The 7,050-nt window shown below is 48.6% G+C and overlaps 1 long non-coding RNA gene across 1 annotated transcript; it reads left to right on the top strand.

Annotated features, from left to right (window-relative positions):
* The first annotated feature begins 3,188 nt into the window (after positions 1-3,188).
* On the top strand, positions 3,189-4,725 carry LOC144236226 (uncharacterized). The gene is made up of 2 exons (XR_013336452.1): positions 3,189-3,319; positions 4,176-4,725. It is a non-coding gene; the product is annotated as an uncharacterized LOC144236226 (long non-coding RNA).
* The last annotated feature ends 2,325 nt before the right edge of the window (positions 4,726-7,050 follow it).

The raw sequence follows: 7,050 nt of genomic DNA, 5'->3' as shown, positions 1-7,050 counted from the left end.
AAAGCATCACAAAAATTCTTTACTTGCATTGACTTCATCTATTGCTGGATTTGGTTAGCACTGCATCATGGGAGCAGAATGGGCATATCCCTTCTCAACTCCATGGTCAATGACGTCAACTTGGTGGCTTAAAGACGGCCATGGTGGGAGTATTTGCACCACAGATAGTGGCAGATACTTCAAATAATCACTGATTTCATCCTATTCCTCGGAAAAAACACAGAAAGCCAACACTCAGAGTGGAAAATGAACTTCTTTGTACAGATGACGTACCGAATTCCAGCACATGGAAATGACCTGAAAAACTACACAGGAAGGAACATGACACCTTTCACAAGCACTTTCTCAACAACCTTGGAACAGACATCATTTTTTTCCCCTCCAGAACAGGGATTCTTTGCAGAATACAATAACAAGAGACTTCAATGTGGAATCAGAAGAAATGGGTTTAAGTCCACGCCTCACCATCGACTGGATACATGTGCTCCTGAGTTAGTCTTCAAGGCTCAGTTTCTACATCTCTGCGATGAGGCTGACAAACTATTTCCCATTCTGATCGTGAGAACCGAACAAAATCGTAGGCATTCAATATAGTAAGATGAATAAGAGTTGATCTAGAAAATGTGGGAACCATCTTGCCAGCCAAATGAAGAGTTCCTCCCTTCCTTCAAGGGGAATTCTATCCCCCCAGGTAGATCTACCAATGCTCCAGTGTTAAGCTGGCACTTCCACCTATTCGAGCCATTGCGATCGTGCCCACTCAGGAGAGCTGCGAGGAGGAAGGGCCAATCACAGGCCCTCCTGCTGGAGGTGCTGGTGATGACTCCCTCTGGAGCTGTCACAGCCAAATGCCAGCAAGCACGACAGCTCTAGAAATTTTTCCAGCTGTAACAGCTTTGATCACGGGGGATTCTCTCGACTCGTGAAGGAACAAATCTTATTAACTGTGCTACAAGCATGCTTTCTTCCTCTAAGACCTCTGGAAAAAGACTCGTCTGTTGCTGGGAGCCTTAAAAGACGAGTCATAGCGGAAGGTCCGAGGGCAGGGCTCTGCTTACTGTTCCTTCATAACAAATCACTCCAACACGCAGTGGCTTAAAATAACCATGTTAGTATACTCACATTTTGTGGGTTGGAGATTTGGAGAGGGAGCAGGCTTGACTCTGTTCCCTAGTATCTGAAGACCCAAATGGGAAAATTCAGAGGCTGGGGGTGACTCAGCAGCTAGGGACCGGAATCATCTGGAAGCATCTTCGCTCACATGTCTGGCTGTCGGCAAAGACCTCAGCTGGTGTTGTCAGCCAGAGAGCCCGCACGTGTCCTGTCCTTGTGGCCTGGGCTTCCCCACAGCATGGTAGCCGCACGTTTCTTAAATGTCAGCTAAGGACTCCAAGGGCAAATGTCCCAGTTTCAAAGACGGAAATGCATCTCACTCTCCAGCCCTGACCTTTACCGCCCTGGCCGCAGAAGTCACTCAGCCACGCTTCTGCGGCATTCCGTTCTTTCTGAGCAAGCTGGGTGCCCTGCCCAATTCAAACAGTCCCTCTTGATGGGAACGTGGTAACGTTCTAGAAAAGCATGTGAACAGGAAGTATTATTACTTTCATCCTTAGAAAACATGATCTGTCGCAGGTGACAATAGGTATTTCTCACGCAGGGCCTTCACCTTCCCATCTGGAGAATGTGGATAGCTACAGCCCTGATGTCTGCCCTTGGCCTCTATAAGGGTCTGCTCCTCTCTAAGCCCTAGTCTGGGTCACATCCATCATTCCTTCACCGTGTCCCCATTAAAAGAATTTTGCAAGCAGCTTGGGAGCCAAAGCCATGATCTGTTCATCTGGAATCTCCCATCCACATGCTGCTCCTGACACAGAACAGAGCCCAGAAGTGGCTACTGAACTGGGATTATTATGGAATATATAATAATTTTAATAAACACTTAATAGGGCTTCTTTAGAGATATTAATTCATTTAATTCTTCAGGGTGTTTCAGGAGGTAGGGGACTAGTGTCATCCCCATTTTACAGACAAGAAAGCCGAGGCACAGGCAGGTTTAATGACTTGCCCGAGGTCACTTAGCTAACAAGTGGCAAAGCCAAGATTTGAACTCCAGAGCCTGATGGCTAGAGTTTGCACGCTTAACCACCATACCACACTGCCTCCCAGGGTATGGAAGCCCTTTTCAACTAAACAGGCTGTTAAAATTTTCCTGGTGACTCTGCCACCTCCTTGCACAAATGCCAGTTCTTGCCCCTTTCCGGGTGTCCACACCTTTATCAGGTAACATGAAGGGAGCAGATTTCCAAGGGCCTCCCAGGCCCGTGCTGTGTGTTATGACTTCATGAGTGGACTAAGCTGAAAGCAGAACCTTTTATGATACAAGTTTTTGTGTTCCTCTAGAAAGAGCTTAGGAAGTGCTATAAAGCGGATTACAGCATTCATTTTGAGCCGTGCCTCCTGGGAACAGCTGCTGAGCACCAGCTGGTGCCAAGGCCACGTTAGCCCATGGATGTCACAGGGAGTCACAATACACATTCCCCCCCCCCCCCCCCCCCCCCCAGGCGGNGGCCCGACGACTGCTTGTTGGTGAGAAAGTGCTGGGAGGCAGGCACCCGGACGCCTCTGCAGGGGCAGGCATGTCCCAGAAGGTTCCACGGCTGCCTCCTCCCCCCCCCCCCGCCCCCGCCTCAAGGAGCTAATGACTCGGAGGGGCGTGGGGGGGAGGGAGACTGACCAGAACCGGGAGTTAACAAGGGAACAGGGAGATGAGAGCGATACTGGAGTGCCATGAGCAAGCCGGCCACGGGAAGCAACGTTGAGGGGAAGATAAAACATCGCCTGGTTCTCATTTTGTGATCTTGGCCCCTGAGACTGTATCCTGGGAATGCCCAGAGCTCTGCGGGAGAGGCGATCTGCTGAGACACGATGTTCCAGTCCACACTGTCTTCCCTGGACACCAAATGCTTGCCTGGCCTCCACTCCTTGCTCTAGTGGGCTTTTGGAGCTCCTACTAGGCCGACAAGAAGAATGAGGGCAAGGGACCCCAGAGTGACGTTTTGATCCCCTTTTAATTCTGATCTTGCCAAAACCCAGCACGACAAGAAAGAACATGACGGATGGCAGCGCTTCTCCACTCAGCACGGCCATGGCCAGGTGCCTTTCCACTTAAAAAGGGCCGGAGGCAGGAGCGAGGTGGGCCTGCTACAGGCCAGGAAGAGCCTACAAATTGGATCCCTGCAGCCCTGGCTGCCTGCAGCCGGTTCTGACGCCTGAACTGACTGCCCCATCAAAGGCCAGCACAGGGGAGAGCTGGTGAAAGGTAAATGCCTTCCATTTGTTCCGCTCAGCAGTGCTATTAGTAGCACACGGAAAGAATTTGGGTGTCAGATTTTTATCCCGAAAGCCTCACTTAGATAGCGGGGTATTTTGCTTACATAGCAATCTGCTTCTGATAGGATTTCCCTCTCGTTTTTAAACCTCCCTCGCTTCACGGGTCCCAAGAGCAAAGCTTTGATTTCTTTCTCTTCATCCTTTCTCTCCCCGACCTTCACAACAAGCACAGCAGCCATGTTCTGACTCCTACTGGGTGGAGGCCCCTCCTCGCTCCTGGGACTAACTGGAGACCCTTCTGAGACCAGTATCCTCATTGCCCTTGGCAAAGGGGGCCGGGGTCTTCAGGCTCAGAGAAGTGAAGTCACTGACCCGGTTCCCACCACTGGGCAGCGGCAGGCTCCCCCACCCCACCCTGCGGTGAGTCCCCGGGACCTGGTGTCCCCTGAGCTTCTCCAGCTTATGATTCCTGCTCACTGCACACGTGTCCACACTGGCTCAGGGACGTTTTCAAGCAGTTTTGTAGCTTTAGTAAAACACGTTGGATTTCCCCCGAAAAGGGCATTTTTCTGGGTTTAACATGGAGCTAGAGTTTTGCTGTTGCTATTTAGTAAGTAGTAGAGGTTCTGATTACCCTCTTGTTGTCTTCTTTGGTATCACTGAGAACTTGCTACATCTACTTCAAGGGAATAAAATGATACCAGAATAGATTTATGGAAAATGAAAACAGGAACTGGCAAAGTCACTGCTATTTCACAATTATTTGCAACACTTGGATTTAGTTGCTTTTCTCTCTCCCTCTCTTTTTTTTTTTTTTTTTTTTTGTGCTGTTTCAAATGAATTAGTCTGGATTTAAAACGTTTTGAACTTGCCAGAATGGCACGTGCCTAGCCCGGAGGAGGAGGAAGAGGAGGAAGAGGAGGAGGACTCTGAAAAATCCAAGTATTGATTTTCATTTCACATGCGACACACTCCACTCCAATTTCCCCTAAATCGGGAAGCTAATTTCTCTGTAACCTCAAATGAGCTTGAGCTGCCTCTTTAGAGAACAGAAAGAACAATATCCCCTTTTAAAGAGAAGCCGCTCCTGCTGTGGTGTAGGGGCCACCCGTCTGCTCTATGGTCTGAGGACAGAGGCTGGCGAGGCCTTAAGACATCTCTGCACCTTGGCATCACCGTTTCTGAGTCCACGCCGCATTTGCCAGAACGGCTGCTGAGACGCGAATCTATCCCGTCAGTGAGACAAGTGTGGGCAAGAGTTTTAAATTCTGCACAGCCTAGTGAATGGGGCAATCCCGGGAGCCATCATCACAATCGTGATCCGGAATAGAACCCAACAGTGTACGGACACAACCCTCCCTGCACTCCCATGCTTAAACAGTTTCAACAATCGGACTACCTCCGATCTGGTTCTAGCAAACATGTAATCTATGGTAAGACTGCATGTTTATGAGTAATTCCAGGAGTTTGTGATGATTCACTCCAGGGCCTGGCTTAAACTGACCTTTGGTACAAAAGCCGGGGAGAAAAAGACTCACTTTGCCATTCACTCATTCATTCAACAAACCTTGGGTGCCTTTTACAAGGAAGCTCAAACAGAAGCCTTCAGATAAGGGGGAAGGGAAGCATTTTAGAAGCACAATTGACACAGGCTTCCCACATGTTAAGTATTCATTTACCAAAGCTGGTTGGGAAATTGCTCTGCAACTTTCTGAGGTCATAGAAAGGTGAGCCACTCACTTTAGATATCATTTTGGTCTCTTACCTAAAGCAGGTCCCAGAGATTCCTCTCATTTCCTGTTGGAGCATCTGATGTGGGTCTGTGTGAAGAGCTGAAAATGGTCAAACATATTCTAAATCTATGCACTACATTCACCTGTAACTTACCTATTTCCGGGTAGATTTTCTCCAGTTCTCTCAAAGCAGGCAGATTCTGCAATGAATGGACGTGGAGTGGGAGGGCAGGACATGAGACGCATATAACAGGCCTTTTCCGGCGAGGGTCACAGGAGGCCTATGACCTACCTCCTTTGTAATGGCCTGAGGTGCCCACAAGAGTCTCAGTCGGTACTTCTGGGCTTGAATCTTCTTAAAAGACTCGGTTCTACCAGCCTACCACCTTGATTGTGCAGGCCAGGCCTTTTTACAGGATATGTGATTGGTCTCTTGGGCCACAGCAGGTTTTCTTTCCTGGCTGGGGCTTCTCCCCATTCCTCTCTGCATCCTAGGTGAGGGTGGAGACGCAGAAGGAACTTCCTGGCAAGCAGGTGCTGAGGCGTCTTGTTCTGTAGACATAGGAATGCCAGGGTTTGGGGGAAAGCTCTTCCCTGAAAGGACGCCGAGAACTGGGATAACCAGGCCATAAAGAGGGTGCACGGTTTTCTAAGCTTTAGCGGGAGCCAGTGGGATACAGATGGAAAAGAGCATAGGTTCCTTGGGGTTGTAAAGCAGGGTGCTTTCACTAAGCTTATCATTTCAGCCCAAGCCACTTAACCTCTGACTCCTCATCTGTAAAATGGGGATGATAATAACCCTTAAAGGTTTCCTGGGAAGATGAACTAAAGAAACTACTGTCTGTAAAGTAACAAGCATTATTATCTGTGCAGAATAGCAGGCCTAGATAATAGTTACTCCATGGCCCTGAAGGGGCACATTTTTCCTCAGACCCTTCTAGATTCTTTTGGCTCATCTAGGAACCAAATTGACATAAGACAGATAAGGAGGAGAAAAAAAATTTCATACATACCGGAGCCCTATAAAAACATGAGATCCAAAGGGCAGCCAGGTAACTGAGGCTTATATAATAACATCCTAATCCAAGGAAAGGGGTACTGGTCTGGGTCTCGGGTCAAAGGGGAGGAAGGCCATTCCTTTACAGGAAGGGGGAGATGTTTGGGAAACAAAGTTGCCTTGTGGTCCAGATAAGTTTCATAGGTTTAAAAAAAAAAAAAAAGGAAAAGTATCTCTGGTAATCATTCTCTTCCTGGCACAGGCCCCCTTTCCAATGTAAATTTAGGCAGTTGATGGGGAGGAAAAGACGTTTTTCCTGAACCTGCTGGGTTTTAACTGCCTTTAGCTCAAAATAATCCTTATGTCAAAGAGACATATTTTGGGGTAGCAAAATCTGCTCCCTTTTAGCCCCTTAGAGTCTCAGTCATCCATTCTAATGCAAGCAGCAGGCACCGTGAGCTGCCCGTGTCTCCCAAAGCAGTCAGGACAATGGAAGACAAGCCCACTGCCCCACAAGCCTCCTGCCCTGGCCTTTTTCTGTCTTTTCCTTTCTTTTTCACCTCCTGTCTGTCTTTCCCAACTCTAAAGCTTGTTCTAAGCACTCTCCACCTCCCCCAACAAGGATCCTCTTCCAGTCTTCATTCTGGCTTCCCTACCAAGTCCGTGTCCAAAGGTTATGAGACAAGGGCCTCCACCATTGTTCTCAATGAGCCATCTTTGCATCTCCCCGTGTGTCCACCGGCCCATGTCAGCTCCCTCCTGTGCTACGATCCTGGCCTCCCTGCCTCCGATCCTTCTCCCTGCTGCAGTCCTCACCTCTACAACCCACAGAGCTTACCAAGCCTCTTACGTACAATCTCTGCAATGGGGTGCACGTACACCTATGGGTGCTCAAGCTGATCCACTGAGCGCAGAAGGGCAAATGTCAGCACTTTATATCTCATTCATTCTAATTTCTATTTGTGAATGTTTGTACTTCAAGCTAACATT

The sequence above is a fragment of the Crocuta crocuta genome, unplaced genomic scaffold, assembly GCF_008692635.1.
Source record: "Crocuta crocuta isolate KB4526 unplaced genomic scaffold, BGI_CrCroc_1.0 scaffold95, whole genome shotgun sequence".
Taxonomy (NCBI): domain Eukaryota; kingdom Metazoa; phylum Chordata; class Mammalia; order Carnivora; family Hyaenidae; genus Crocuta; species Crocuta crocuta.
The sequence above is the reverse complement of the archived record's forward strand: the minus strand, read 5'-3'. Positions and strand labels throughout refer to the sequence as shown.